The following is a 16,789-nucleotide window of genomic DNA, read 5'->3' on the forward strand; positions in this document are numbered from 1 at the left end:
TGCACTGTGAAATAGTTAAGATATAACACACCAGTTGACTTTGACATTTTTTTGCCCTATGATATCTCAACATCCTGACTGTTTTACATTTTTTTTTTTTTTTTTTTTGCTGCTGCATTGTATTATTCTGTGTACATTTTTGCATCTGAACACTGTCAATGTCTTTGACATATTACGTTTTCTGTCATGTTATGCTGTATGGTTAATTATGTTACCATAAACCAGTCATTATTTAGTGGGTATATGATTTAAATGCAAGACATTAATCTTTGTTCATCAATTTCAGAAAGAAATGATGCGTGTAAGAAATAAATTCAACAGAAATGGGAATTTCACCCACGGAATAAACGATAGAAGATGCAATAACTTTATGAGGAAGAGTAAATGGATCAGGATTAACAAGCATTAACAAGAATATACTATACTCATCGTAGAATAGCAGTCTTAACTAATTTTTTCTTTCAGAATACAAGGTGATTGATGCAGGCTGTCAGACAGAACTACACATCTTAGTTTTAGTGATGAAATATGCTAGAGATAAGGAATAGTTGTATAATGAGTAATGAAGTGATTTTTGCAGATGATAATGAATGCTGATGAATAATGATGAAGAATATGCTATTATGAATAATGAAGTTTTTCTTTACAGGTGATGATAATGAAGTTATGATAATATGGATAATGAAGTGATTGATAATGAAGTTTTTTTTCTTTACAGATGAGGATAATGTTGAAGTTATGTATTTATGCTATGTAGTTATTTAAGTATTTGTTGCAGTTTGTTTTGACAGCTGGTGTTATATTGCATAGTAGGATGACGGAAAGTTTTGGAAAGGACAGCTATGGAACACATTTTTATACACATTTCACTACCTGTTAATTCGAAGTTCACAACTTTTCAGCATAGTGTGCGTTTCTTCTTTCAGGTCAATAATCCATTTTGTATTTTTTGCAGGAGAAGCTTTTCATGATACTTACTAAACCTGTTACCTATTATACCTGTTCTAGTACTTGCATTTTTATTTTTTTACCCATTTGTGTCTATCATTTATAAATGTGATCACATATACTGCCTTGTTACATAACCTTGCTACAGCTGACTCATGACGAATGACGTTACCTATCCTCATTTGCAGCAATAGGTCAAAAGCAAATAGTGTTATGCCTCAGCAATTATTTATCGATCCCAACGCAATACATTGCTAACAAAAAAAAAAAATTAGCTCTGAATAGTATGTCACTTGAGTAATGACTTCTTAATGAGACAAAAAAATATATATATAAAAAAATGCTTTGTAACTGGCCAAGGACTGCCACTGTTTGTTGTAATGAGACTACTTATAATGCCCGTGATTATTAATGCTATGACTGTAATTAACTGATTTTTAATGATGACTTCATAATGATCTGAATTATACTGAATGAGGAACAATGTTTTATTGTAATGAGACTACTTATAATGGCCATGATTATTAATGCTATGACTGTAATTAACTGATTTTTAATAATGACTTTGTAATGATCTGAATAATACTGAATGATGAACAATGTTTTATTCTATTCAATACTTGCTGGCCACTGAGTGCCAATAATTAATGTCACTCAATGAATTATGTTATTAATTATGCCATTAATTAGCTCTTGTTTTCAATGTTGAGTTTTCATATTTTGGTAAATGACCAATGAGTGCCAATAATTTGTATCACTCAATGTATTATGTTAATGCTAGGCCAATAATTGACTCCCCTTTTCAATTAAGACTTCTGATGAACATTATTCTGTCATACTAAATATGCTTTGTAACTGGCCAAGGACTGCCACTGTTTATTGTAATACGATTACCCATGATGCCAGCTAATGATTATTACTATTGGAATGACAAATGATTAAGTATGCTATGCTTTGTAATTGGAAATGAATGCAATTGTTTAATAATGCTTTGTAATTAGAAGAAGGCTAATGATTCTTACTATATTGAAATGACAAATGATTAATTATGCTTTGTAACTGGAAAAGAATGTGATTGTTTAATAATGCTTTGTAATTAGGAAAAAGCTAATGATTCTTACTATATTGAAATGACAAATGATTAATTATGCTTTGTAACTGGAAAAGAATGTGATTGTTTAATAATGCTTTGTAATTAGGATAAGGCTAATGATTAATACTATATTGGAATGACAAATGATTAATTAACTATGCTATACTTTGTAACTGGAAAAGAATGCGATTATTTAATAATGCTTTGTAACTAGGAACAGAAGGCTACTGATTCTATGTAAAACAATTAATGAACATTTTTCTGTAATACTACATACATGGTACAGAAATGTTCAATAACTGGGCTATGAATGCCGCAAACTACTAATGAAGACTGGTATGTGACTTAATGTCCTTCACCTTATGAGCTAACTACCCTGAATTACTGCAATGTCCATTTGTCCTGTCTATCCTAGTGATCATGGAGCACTATATTTGGTTTTGCACTAATTCTACGTTGGTGTGCCTTGTAAGAGCGTGGTGTTGACACGACATGCTGTCCACCATCGTGAGCGATGAAGACGTTATTATGGTCCCACTGTTTGGTGTACCTAGTGTACTGCCAAAATGAGAACATGGAACATTACTACGACAGTTCAGTGTCTTGGCTACACTGATAAATTCTGATGGGAAAAGAACTTCAAATTGTGTCACTTGGTGTTGTACTTCTGTGGAAAGATATGGACTTTCAGAACAGCTGTGTGCAATCTAAAGTGCTACAACCATGATGCAATCCTTCCCTTTCCTATCCTAATAATGAAAATCATTTTTTGCTAACATCATTTATGTTCATGGCTATACATTTTTTTCGATTCGCTGAACTCCAGTGCGAGTACACTTACGGCACTTGTCGACATGATTTTTTGCCATTATGTTTATTTATTGCGAAAATGCTAAAGACATTTTTTCGATTTGTTCTGAAGTACAGTATATGTGCACTCTTGTCTTTTATATTGTATATACATTTTTATTTTAATGATATGTTTTGAACTACAGTGCATGTACACTTATTAGGTGTTAATATGTTTTCTACTGAACTTCAGTGCCTGTGCACTTTCCTCAGTTTTCAATATGATTTGTACTCATTCTGTATGTTCAATACTTCAGTGCGTATGCACTTATGTCATTTGTGACTCATTGTATATACATTTCGTCATTTGCTGATATGTTCTCAACTCCAGTGCGAGTACACTCATGTCACTTATCAACATGATTTTCTGCCATTCTGTTTATTTGTTCTGAATATGCTAAAGAATTTTTTCAGTGCGTGTGCACTCTGTTATCTGTCAAATAATTTGTATATACAGTTTTCTGATTTGCTACTATGTTTTGTACTCACATTTTGTCTTTGTCTGATATATTTTGTACTCGGTGCGTGTGCACCACATTTAATTTATGTACTACATTTGAATATTCTGTAAATTGTAAAAATTTCTTGCGATGGCAAGTCCAAATGACTCACCATCGCTGCCAAATTTTTGCCCCCCCCCCCCCCCCCCCCAGTGGAGGGTTATGAAACACGTATGTAACGTAGCAGCGATGGTGAGGCATGATAAAATCTTTGACCAGAGAGCCTTTTATCGTGGTTAGTCTGCGCTTGACCGCGCGAGTGTTGCGAGCAGTACGCTAGTAGTCGTCATGCAGTACAGTCTGTCGATAGCAGTAGCTCAGTTCAGTTGCGTCCAGCAGTATGTCGGTAGTAGCAGTCGAGTGCAGTTGTGTGTGTGAGGAGTCGGCGAGCGTCGACATGGCATTCTGGTCAAGAGGCTGAATGAGGTATATTGTTAATTAAGGTAATCATCAGATAATGTAAAGTTTATTTATTGTAATTAATTTTCAACAAGTGCCCCAATAATAATTTTGATTTCAAAGCAATTTTTTTTACAAAAAACAAACCATTTATTTGAACCAACGATTTCCTTCCATTTCCTTTAAAGTAAAGTTTCAGTTAAATTAAAAAAAAATATATATATATATTATTTGCAATGCATTTCCTCCAAGCCGTGGCCAACAATAAGAGCAGAAATTTGACATGCAGTTATACTGAGGTAAGAAATTAATTCTGATTTTTTTGCACAGGGCCAAAGACCGATATTTCGGTTTAATTGAATTATCTTTATCATTGAGATTTTCTTATCACTGAATTGACTTTCATTTTTTGTGAGGAACTTATACGTGGGTCAGATTGCTAATTTTTGTTTAATTGTCATTGTCAGTAGATTTCATTGCGGGAGGTTACACTTGGCTCCCATTTATTATTATATTTTTTATTTAAATATTTCTGTGGGGACGATATTGCTTCTTGGCTCCATTTCTATATAATATTGTCTTATAAAATTTTTGTGGGGAGGTTACAGGTAGGTGGATTTACTGGGCGATATCGTCATTTTAGTTGTGTGGCACCACTGTTGGAGTTTGTCTAATGCTGTCTCTATTTTTGGTTCAATGTCTTCGCGGCTACGGCCACCAACCAACAGGAGGAGGTCATCTGCGTAGGCTATCACCTCTAGCACCTCATCACTTTGTTGTAATCTATCTAATAAAGGCTCCATATGGATGTCCCAGAAGAGGGGTCCTAAGACAGAACCTTGGGGACATCCTTTGGTAATTATCTTTCCAACTCTTTCGCTAGATGATGATAACCAGACCTCCCGATCCTTGCAATAGCTCCTCAGGCAACCGTATAGCGGCCCTGGACACTCTTTCTCCCGCAAGCAGGAGAAGAGCGAAGGCCACCACAGGTTGTCGAAGGCGCCACTGATATCAACCACGATGCCAACTACGTATTTGTGCGGGGTCGAGCCACAGACCTCGGCCGCTAGGGTGATTGCATCAGATGCCGACCGCCCTGGCCTGAACCCGAACTGCCTGTCACTCACCCCACACAACACTCGGTGTGCTGTCAATCTGTCAGCCAGCAGTTTCTCCAGTATTTTACCAAATACATCCAGCAGGCAAATCGGCCTGTAAGATTTCACTTCTGCTGGGTCCTTGTCTGGTCCTTTCTTTATAATTATTACATTTGCCATTTTCCATCTCTTAGGGAATTTTCCCTGTCTGAGGCATTCGTTATATAGATGTGTTAGTGGCGCAGTCAGCTGAGGCGCCAGAAACTGCACCACCTCCGCCACAATGCCGTCTGGCCCAGGTGCTTTTCCTTTTTTCAATGATCTTATGTGGGTTGCCACCTCATCCTCTGAGAAGGGGTAGACAGCCGTCTCATTAACGTATACTTCTTGGACTTCATCTCTGAGTTGCTTCTGCCCCTCTGTCTCCCCATCCGCATTGTCGTCAGGCAACAGGGACCAGAGGAGGACCCCCGCAGTCTCCTGCCAGGACTCCGTCATCCTGTCTCTGCACCTGACTGTTGATAGCTCCAGAGGAGAGCGGATTTTTTCTCTCACTAACTTATACGGAAGCCCCCATGGATCCGTGACTAGCTGGTTGAGCACAAAGTTTTCCCAGCTTCTCATCCTAACTTCGCGCAGTTCCTTTTGGAACTTCCGCTTTTCCTCTCTATATAGCATCTGCCACCTTTGTCTTTCCTGCCAGACGACACTGCGCTGGTAGTGCCTCCTCAGCCTTCTGACAGATTGACGCAGTTCTCCTAGTTGAGCAGACCATAGTGACGGAGAGGCCGCCATGGCCTTCCTCCTTGTAGGTACGGCTGCCTTCACCGCTCTTGTCACTGCATTCACCAGTTCCTCTGCTCTCTGGTCTACGTCCATGTCCAGATGCATGTCACCTTCTGGTGATGGAGGAATGTCACTCTCCCTCGCTAGGCGTTCCCAGTCAGCTCTTCTGTAATTTAGTTGCACCTCCCACCCCGTGGCCCAGCGGCACGCTCTTTCTCCCAAGGTGAAAGATATCAAATTGTGGTCGCTTGTGGTGGCATTCTCTGTGACTCTCCAGTTTTGAATAATGTTAGCTGTATTTGGAGTTACAAGGGTGATATCAATACTTGTGCCCTGTCCTCCTCCGGCAGCGTAGGTAGGAGGATTGCCAGGCCTGTTTGCCACCACAAGTTGTGATGCCATTATAAGTTCCTCGACTTTTTCACCGTTAGCATCTCTTGTGCCACTGTACCACAGGGGGGATTTGGCATTAATGTCAGCTGTTATTACGACTTTTCTTCCCTGCAACGCCGTGGTAACTCTCGCTAGGTGATCTATGTAGTGTTCTATGTTGTCCCCATACTGAAAATACATGTTTATGAGAATTATGGTTCCCATTGGGGTTTGGAGCTCCACGACGTTACAGTGGCTAGTTGTGAACTGTGAGAGTGTGGTGACTCTTAGGAGTTTATTTATGATTATGATCGCCGCCTTCGGGTCATCCCCTCTGCTGACTATTTGCCAGCTCGCGGCAGCAAAAGCTATTTTTCCAGCCAGGGAGTATGGCTCCTGTAGACAGAGTACATCTAGTCTCCTCTCCTCCACCTCCCTTCGGAGCTCCTGCACCACGAGTCTGCTGTTATGAGTGTTGAGCTGTCCAATAGTTATTTTTGTCATTAGGGGAAGCCGGCCGAAGTGGCCGTGCGGTTAAAGGCGCTGCAGTCTGGAACTGCAAGACCGCTACGGTCGCAGGTTCGAATCCTGCCTCGGGCATGGATGTTTGTGATGTCCTTAGGTTAGTTAGGTTTAACTAGTTCTAAGTTCTAGGGGACTAATGACCTCAGCAGTTGAGTCCCATAGTGCTCAGAGCCATTTGAACCATTTTTTCATTAGGGGAAGTACGTATGTATTCGGTCATGTGGCCAGGTCTTACTGCAGTCGAAAGCAATTCATCCATGTGCTATTACTGATTGTGCGTAAATATCGTCAAGATCAAACTTTTCACCTCGTCTTTCGAACACTTTTTTAAGCAGATCTCGCAAGGCTCCGAAGTCAGTGGGGAGATTCACTGATTTTAGCTGGATTCTGTCAACAGCCTCCATAACCGAGAAGGTTATCTTCCTGCCGTCTTCATGTCCTACACGGACCACATGTCGTAAGGCAGTGGTCAGGGTAGCCGGCTGCTCTAGTCTGGGTAGTTGCATGGTGTACTCCAAGTTGGGGTACACCCTAACCGGATCAACTGGTGGCAGTTTGACTATTGGTGAGCTTTGTACAGTGGGGCTCGTGCATGAGCTTGTCACTGTATTTTCTTGAATGGGTTGTTTATTTGTATGATTGTCTTTAGGTGTTGCCACAGCCACAGGATGCCCTTGCCGTTGTTGGTGTAGTTCCGGCTTTGTTCCCCGGCTTCCAGAGGAGAGAGTTTCAGCAGTGAGGGGGAGATTGGTTTGTATGCCAATGTCCATTGTTGGAAATTCAGTCTGTATGGCTTTGTCTTTTACTTCAATTTTAGAGGCGCCCGAAAGTGACCTCAAAAAATTCTTAAATCTGTTTGCCCTCATAGCATCCCTCCTCCTTTTGCTCGGGGACTTTCGCTTTGGCATCCTGTTCGGTATGCCGGGCTCAACCATAGTCAGTTCTGGAGATTAATCTCTGCTCCAACATTCTGTATGTCGGGCAATTCCTGCCTGTGGCTCCGCAAGACTTCTTCCCGCGATTCTTGCATGGTATACAAACTGCCGCCGCCTTGCAGTGTTTTCGGCTATGACCTTTTTCCCCGCACCTAGTGCGCGCCGGCTCCCTGGTGCAGAGCCTTAAGATGTGGTCCAAGTCACCACAGTTGTGGCAACGAGGTACCACGACATAATCTCTTGTATTTATGGCGTAAAAGCCAACATATAGTCTGCCCATTGTTGTTATGTTTTTCCACATTGGCGCTGACACCTCGGCGACGTGATGAACAACATCACGACCCCGTGGCCCAGTCTTAAATTTTAGCTTAATGCAGCTCTTAAATTCTTCCTCATTTATATCATCAAAGTTTTGTTTTCTAATTTTCTCTAAGTGTTCTTCATTCGTCATGATTGTGGGAACGTCATATAGTATGACGAGAGGATTTCTTTTTCTCGGTGGTTCACATTTTACCACCGAGTTCAGTTTTTGGTTGTTCAACAATTTGTTTTTGTCTTCCTCGGAGGCAACTTCGACTATAACAGAATTTCTACTCGGTTTAACCTTTTTAATTCTAATTTTGTCTTTAACAGGGTCTATATTTTTTGTAAATAGTTCCTGAATTTTCTGGACGCTTGTGCCCTGCCCAGGCAGTGTCCTGAGGAAGACAGCTGTATCTGTTCTTTTGGTCAGTTTATCAATAGTGTCTCTAGTCGTACTTTGTGGGCGCGTAGTGGGCGCTTGCGCGGCCACGTCTGCCCACGTCTTTGGCGGTTGCCTCCTTAATCTATCATTCTCCTTTTCAAGCTCTTCCACTCTACCTTAGAGTTTAGCGTGGGCAATAGCCCATGCTGCCAGCTCATTTTTGATGATGGCAAGTCCAGCTTGGCTTATCTTGCCGTTTTTTATTTGTTGCTCCATGAGCGTCGTAATTCAGAATATCTCTGCATAACTGTTTCATTCTCTGCCTGACCCTGCTCGTCCTGGGGAGAGGGATCAGGCGCAGCGGAAGCCCGTTGAGGCTCACACGAATCACCCGTTTCGTTTGTAGCCATGATTATAACGAGTGATAAAAAAGGTGGGAGCCCGTCTCTTGCCCCGGACCGGCTCCTCTGGCATAGGGGGGGGGGGGGGAGACCTGCAGCTCGGCCACCGACCTCGCCCCTAGGTCAAGGGCACTTCTGAGCTGCCGGGTTCAACGCACCGTCGCCAGTGCACTGGTCCCCCTCGGTGTCCCCGTCATCGACGATTTCACGCGACGCTCCTCGGCAACTGCACCCCGCACTCCGGAGAGGCGGATGCACCTCTCGCCCTTCGCCGCCTACTTGACCGAGTTTCCACCTCTCGGCCAAGGACCCACTCCTACTCAGGTGGCGGGCCGGTCCCCCAGTCGTTCGGCGGTCCGGGCCCATCTAACCTGGCCCAGGCGATGTCACCACCTCCTGGGTTTGGCAGAACACGCCCCGGTTACCCAGGGGCGCGGCGAAGCGCCCTTGCCGACTCGCGCCGCGATCACACGCCGACAAACGAGATCGCCGGCATGCAGAGCACGTGCTGGTCTGTGCCCTGCGAACAGAAGGGACTGGTGTTCGGTCCCTCGACACAGCTCCCCCTGTGCCACGCACCCTTCGCTTTCGCATCGGGTTGGGTCCCAGCTCTCCCTTTTGTCGCAAGGCATAATGCCGAGCTTAACATCTGGCACCACGGGAAGGCGGAAAGAGCCACTTGGGAAGGAGAGGATATGAGAGACGCATCACTTCCCCTGTGAGGACTGCCGCGGCACACTGGAAGCGATACGCCCCAGTGCGAGCTTCCGTGCCTTACGGCGCGCCGACAACGGGCGGGTCCGTGCCGAACGCACCGTCAAGCGACCGACCTCACGCCAGACAGAGTGTATCGCTTATGCCACGTCACGCCGTGGCGGGCGGGCTGCGATGTTCTCCATTGATTTGCACAATGCGTTTGATAGAATCAGTCACGAGTACTTGCGGCGGGTCATGTCTAAATTGGGGTTTGGTTTAAAAATTCACGCGTGTGATATCCAACCTTTTGAAATCGGCTACTTCCAGAATACTGTTTCATGGCCAGGCCGGTGATATTCTCAGGATGAACAGATCCGTCCGCCAAGGGTGCCCGCTTTCCATGGGATTATTCGTTTTAGCTTTGGATCCTCTGCTCCGTAAAATAACGAATGTTTGCCACGGTGTCCCGTTTGGTACGGGTTCGCTTGTTTGTCGGGCGTATGCGGATGACTTGGTAGTTTTTATCCAACGTCCCGACGATATTGACACATTACGACTCATTCTTCACCAGTTTGAAACAGCATCGGGTGCGGTTGTGAATCCCCGTAAGTCCGTCTTACTGCCGCTTACTGCGACCATGAGGGCTGTCCGTCGTGATTGGTACACCATTAAGTTGCGACAGAAGATTCTCGGGATTCAGATGACTGCCAATGTCCAACAGATGGCGGTGTTAAATTGGCGCGCGGTGTTGTATTCTGTTCGGGCGGCGACTCAGGCTGCCGCCAAACGGAATTTAACATTGCTGGAGAGGGTTTCAGATGTTAATACCCAAATGTTGGCCAAGGCCTGGTACTTGGCTCAAGTTTTGCCGGTGCCGAAGTAGATCGAACGGGCCATCAAGCTTGCTGTTTCTTGGCTGGTCTGACGAGGCGAAATCTTTAAATGCTCCTACAATATTTGCACGCTCCCGCCGGACAGGGGCGGCATCGGTATGGTTGATTTTCCTTCCAAGTGTGCTGTTCTTTTGCTCCACCGAACCAATTGTCTCATAGCCAATGCAGGGCTGTGCCCCACGCCGGTACTCTTCGACCTTTACCGCCCTGGCTTCTCTCCGCGCGCCTGTCTCTGTCCAGGCTATCCCGTACAAATTAAATTTCGTTCGCCAGTATTTCCTCCACACTAGCTATCTGATAGGTGACGACCGGCGCCGGGGTAACGTCCGCGCGATCGCAGAGGCCCTCCGTGGAACTCCGCCGACTAACAAATGGGAGTTGAGGCTGCCGCAATGCGATTGGCGGACGGTGTGGTCCAACATTTCCAGTAAATTGTTGTGATCAGATGTTCGGGATACCTGGTATAAGGTTGTGAAACGCACCATTGCCACGAATGCGAAACTTCACGCAATCAATCTGCTCCCGAGTGGCCTCTGTGGGCGGTGCGCGGCTGAAGACACGATCGAACACCGATTTGTGTGCCCCCAGTTTAAAGAGGTGTGGGATGCCACCCGTGAGATGAGATGTTGGCGTTGATCAATAGGACTACCCCGCGTGCCATACAACCTTTGTATATCCTGGTTCCCGACTGGCGGCCGTATCCTGCCACCAAGAGAAATGCTACCGTGTGGATCGTCGCGCATGCGGCACATGCGATTTTCTCTCTCCGACTTTTGGATCGATTGCAGTTTTTGACGTATCTTTGAGACTATTATGGACGGGAGAAACAGAACCCGCAGTGTGTTTCCAATTATGCCCGGTTTTTAGATGAGAACCCGCCACGTGTCTCGCAGCTGTAAACCAGTAATCAACGTCTTCAGTTCGTCACACCGGTTTGGCTGTGGTTCCTGATCGCGATCGTCAATTACATCATTAAAATCACCCCCGAGTATAAAATTATCTCTATTTCGATATAAAACCTGGCACAGTTCATTAGCATAAAAATTATTCCGCGCAGGTTTGTTGCCAGGGTGCGCGTAAACATTAACAAACGCGTAACCATGAATTTCACAAACTATGACCCGCTCATTTGGTAAGCATTCTATATTTTGCACCTCTATGTCCGATCGGACTAAAATAACAGTTCCTGTGCTGTCATCCGCGATGATATTATCGTACGCAGTGAACTCGTTAAAATCGCGGATAAAAGATAATGCTTCAGCGGTCACCTCTTGTAAAAAAGCTACCTGACAACAACTTTCAGTTAAAAAACGATAAAGTGCTGTCGCTTTGTGATGGCAACGCATTTTATTAACGTTGGCCGTTAGTACCGTGAACTGATTACCAGCAACCATAAAAGAAGAAAACAAAGAAAACACAGATAAAACAGTGAAAACACTCACAAAATAAAACGTTAAAATACAAATACGACTCGGCATGGGTTGTCTTCGGCGTGCTTAAAATACGGAATGCCACACTTTAAGGAGTGGTAAATTAATCAGCAGGCATCTCATCACCCCACGCCCTCGGTCGGGTAACAGGTGGGGACGCCCCCGCGACAGACATCGTGGACAAGTCTCTACGATGTTGTATTACTACAGCGTCCTGTGTGACAGGGCGCACGCTCGTAACCGGAGGCGTATCTTTCACGGCAGGTTGCGGAACCGATTCGCTGAGAGGGAGCGCGTCCGATTGGTGGATAACGGTTTGCAGATGCCGGACCACTTCGGCCCTGTGCGCTTCCGAGCCCTCAGCCTGGCCGCCGCCAGCACTGCTGCTGCCCGCTCTCGCGCCTACAGCTGATCGGGTCACGTGAGCGGCCGCGCCGGGCCGAACTTCCGCGCTCTCGCGCTGCCCCCCCTTACGCCGCTGCCGTTTTGGCTTCCCTTGAGATAGCGGTCTCCTAACAGGTGACGGACTACGCTCTCTCCTCGCGGACTACCGTCCAGAATCGGTCGACGAACTTCTACTTCTGTCGCGCCTATCGTGTTCTTGGTCACTACGCGACCGAACCGACGCACTAACAGAAGAACACGAGTCTTGTCGTTCGAGAGAGGGGGCAGTGTCCACGTGTGCACGGCCTGCAGTGACCACATACGAAACTTCCGACACCTATTGTGGCAGGACGGAAACTGTTCTATCTATGTCCGCTAAAGTTACAGATTGATCGACCGCCACAACACTGGGACTGGCTGTGGAGGCGGGCGTCTCGTCGGTGACCAGTTCTGGTACTGAGTCAATGGCCACTGTGGCGGCAACGGCCGGGGCGGGTTCTGGTCCCGTGACGGGACTTGTTGCACGCACGTCTGTCTCCGGTAAGGCTACCGCGTTTAACATTACGGGATCACTATCAGTTTGCATTGGCACCGTAACAGTAGCAGGGGACGCGTCCATTTCTGCCGGAATGTCTACACGGCGAGCTGCCTGTGGGGGGGGGGGGGGGGGGGGGGGGGGCGCCTAAAGCGACCGCCGCCCAACTCATGGGTTTGCTTCCGTGTTCGCCCAGCGGCAGTTGCAAAGGCCCCTTACGCCGTGGGCAATTTTGGCGAAAGTGATCCGGCCGATTACAAAAAGAACACGTTTGCGGTTGCCCACTGTATGTGATAAAGGCACGATGCCCGGCCATGTAAACAAAGGACGGCACATGCTTACGAACAATCATACGAATACTTCGTACACCGTTTTCACATTGGATAGGGTAAGCGGCGGACCACTTTTCTTTGATAACGGAGAGGACAGTGCCGTAAGGGCCGAGACAACGAGAAATGGTTTCGTTTTTTACCTCGAACGGCAGTCCGTATGCCATAACCCGCGTTCGTCACTTTTACGTCACTCACGGTTTGATTATCGTGCTTAAATTGCCGCACACCATATTTACACGAACAACTGTCTCACATTGTTCGGAACTACTTAATTTCCAAAATATGGAATTCAGCAAAGTGTCCAATTGGAGCAATTACCAATTTACATATTCCTCTTCTGCCATGATTATGTACTTCCCATTCCACTGTTTCTTCTGGTGGGATGTACAGATTGGTACATTGTTCTATTTTCTTGATGTCTGACGGTAATATGTCTCACCGACTCGACTCTTCTTCCGCCATTTTGGGCGGTTGTCCTTAGGATTGTCCCTTTTGGTCTTTCTCTCCTGGCTTTGACGCTTGTTCTCTAATGTTGACGTTTTCCCTTTTGTGACTATTGCAGGACTGTCATTGATTTGTCTCTGAAATGTGAGACGGTGCTTAAAGATATTTTGTGTTGAAATGGTTGCCTATTTGGGCACGGAAATCAAACTTATCGCGAAGACGAAATATGTTTGATGCTGCCAGAATTGTGTGGATTTCACCATTCCCGCGCATCCGACATATTTGAAATTTTTAGTGTGGTCGTTGATTGTGTTTTTAGGGAGTCACTTTCTTTGCTTTTCTCTGGCGGCGGTGGGCCTCCGCTGCCGTATTGTGGTCATTGTCCTCCTAGAATGGTTTTTTATTTTGTCTCGCGTTGCGTTGTTCCTTCCTCACGTTTCTCACACACCTTAAAAAAAAGTGCTGTTAGCTCCCCTTCGTCTTTGAAAACGGCAAAACAGTACGAATCGGCAGAATTGTTCCGAAATACGTCAGTGCCTGTTGTTGTGTAGCGGTGTACAATTCCTACTTCGACATGTAATCATAAATTTATTCTTTAGTCGCCTCGTCTCGTCTCGTCATCTCCTGCAGACGTTTCTTGTGCTTGCGCTGTTATATGGGCCACGACCCGAGCGGCAGCGAGCGACAGTCGAGCGAAGACGGGGACAGGAATGGTGCGAATTCACTGCAAACTACGCAAACACCTGGTGTGAGGCGAGGCGAGGCGAGGAAGCCCATATCGCTACCAGTGGCGCCCTCCAGCACGACACTGCCACACCCCGCACAGGCCCTCCGCTGGACACCAGGGACAAGATGCGTCCTCCGCTAGTGTCGAAGGCTGCACGCGCCCAGCGAATGACAGGAGGTGCAACGAGCAGCAGTGCGTCTCACACACGCGGCGGTGCGCCCGCTAACTCGGCCGTCGCTCTGCTGGGACGCCGGGCGCGCCCCCCGCGCCGTCCTCGAGGAACTGGCTGTTGCAGAAGGAAGTGCTTTCGTCAAATGCAGCGGAAAACTAACATTTTGTGTGTTGCGAGAGAAGCCGAACGCAAGTTCTACCGTGCTCCTACATTACACGAGTGCCAACGGCCATACCATGATGAATACACCGGTTCTCGTCCGATCACCGAAGTTAAGCATCATCGGGCCCGGCTAGTACTTGGATGGGTGACCGCCTGGCAACACCTCGGTGGCGAGCGAGCAGTACTTCCGTGTGCGACTTGGCCGGCGGCGCCTCGCGTGTCGTCTGTCTTCTGCCTCGCGGCTACATTTCATCAAGTCCGTAAGTTATGGAAAGTTTCTATGATGCTAGTGAAGAGCGACAAAATAACGTGCAATGTGAATTCGATAGTTCCGTCGGAAAACCGTCAGCTTTCGAAATTCATCGTTGGATACTCGAGGAATTGTGTTTGTCGACCGATGACGTTCTTGGTGTTCAGTTTGACACTTTTATCAATTCCGTGTTTTTGAAGTTGAAAACTCCCGATTTGTGTGATAGCGTTGTAAATGTTAATGATGGCGTCCGTAAATTTAGACATCTAGACGGTCGCATTAGTAACGTGACTGTTTCTCATGGCGGGTTTGGCCTTCGAAATGTTCGTGTGTTTAACTTGCCTTTCGAAATCCGGAATGACACGATATCTCGTCATTTGCGGCCGTACGGGACTGTGCTATCTGTAATTAAAGAGAAGTGGTCCCCCGCCTATGTTTTCCAGGTTGAAAATGGCGTGAGGAGTGTAAAGATGGTCGTACGACAACATATTCCGTCCTTCTTGCTAGTTAACGGTCATCGTGCCTTCATAACTTATAGTGGTCAACCTCAGAAGTGTTCGTTTTGTGGTGCTGTCGGTCATTACCGACAAAACTGCCCTAAACGCAGGCCGCCTGTTCAGTTGCCACGTGAGGATATTTTAGGTGGGCCTAGTTTTGCTTCTGTTGCTGCGACGAGTTTAGGTTCCGCCCCCCCCCCCCCCCCCCCGCACGTGTGCAGCTCGCGGCCGCCCCCCCCCCCCCCCCCCCCCCCTGTACCGGCCGCCGCTGACGACATGGATACGTCTGTTCCCGATAGTGACTCTGTTTCTGTACCTCCTGTTGAGCCCTCTTTGCTCGCAGCTGCGACAACTGTGCTGTTACTGAAAAACCGGTAGTGGCCGATGTCTCACCGGCATCCGTGCCGATGTCGGCAGACTTAGTTCCGCACACTGTCCCGGTTACGGAACCCGATAAATCGGCGGTTGTTCTACTACCGTACCCGATAGTGTTTCTGCTGCCAGTGCTGTTGTTGTAGACGGTGAGGCTTTTATTGCGCCTAAACCTCGTAGAGACCGGAATGTTGCTCGGCTTCTGGCACACCGCGTTTGCGTAGTGCCAATAGTTCTGCTTCCTTCAATACGCGTGGTATTTCGGACAAAAATCGGAGTCCGTCTCCGGTGGCGCGTTCTCCTGCCCCCCCTCACGCTCGGTCGGTTGGTCAACCGACCTCCCGACAGCCGGCCGCGCGCTCCGGGGCCGATCTCGGCCAACGCCCGTCTCAGGGAGGGGGGCGGCAGGCGCCAGGCGAAAAAGCAGACCTCTTCTCGCACTCAGCCGGAAGGTGATGTTGTTACTGCCACGCAACAACGTGACATTGCGGTGCAGCATCTGAAAACCTTCTTGAGTCAACCGGCTTCTGCTACCGATTCCGACATGGCGGTGGATCCGCCTGTGTCTGTGACACCCCCTCCCTTTCCTACTAAACGAAAGGCCGAAGATTCGCACCATCTTCGTGCCCCCCCTTCCACCCACGATTTGGTGCCGCCCTTATCTTCGGACGTCGAAATGCCCGCCGTGGAGCATTCCGTCACAGAGGGTGCCGTCACAGTTTCCGGGACCCCACCGCTCCCCCCCCCCCCCCCCCCTCCCAGTCAATCACGGGATTGGTCGGAGAACGTTGAGGCCGGTGATCCCCTTTAGTGTGACGTTTTGTATGTCCTTCCCCCTCCTAGCACGTTGGTATGTTATATTGTGTTTTAAACAATTTCATGTTTTTATGTTCATGTTTTTTCCCTGTCTTTTACGTGTATATGTTTAACGACTGTAACCAGTGGAACATTTTAACGGTTAATCTCAATAAGTTGCGCAATCCGCAGAAGGGTATGCTTCTTAAAGATTTTTTGTATGATCAGCACTGTCACGTCCCTTTTTTACAAGAGGTGACTTGTGAAGCGCTCTTATTTTTATATGATTTTACTGATTTTATTGTGATTGACAATGTTGCGCCTGCTCATGATACAGGCACTGCCATTTTGGTGCGTTCTGGCTTACCAACATCTCACGTTGACATTTTACCGACCGGTCGCGCTGTTGCTTGTACCATTGTCGGCATTTTGTTTGTAAATCTATACGCTCCGTCGGGAAATGTTAAACCGGCCAGGGCTGAATTTTATGGTACGGATTTGTGTCAG

The 16,789-nt window shown here is 46.7% G+C and overlaps 1 pseudogene; it reads left to right on the forward strand.

Moving 5' to 3' along the window:
* The first annotated feature begins 14,427 nt into the window (after positions 1 to 14,427).
* On the forward strand, positions 14,428 to 14,545 carry LOC124778475 (annotated as a pseudogene).
* The last annotated feature ends 2,244 nt before the right edge of the window (positions 14,546 to 16,789 follow it).

Source organism: Schistocerca piceifrons, chromosome 2 (genome assembly GCF_021461385.2).
Source record: "Schistocerca piceifrons isolate TAMUIC-IGC-003096 chromosome 2, iqSchPice1.1, whole genome shotgun sequence".
Taxonomy (NCBI): Eukaryota; Metazoa; Arthropoda; class Insecta; order Orthoptera; family Acrididae; genus Schistocerca; species Schistocerca piceifrons.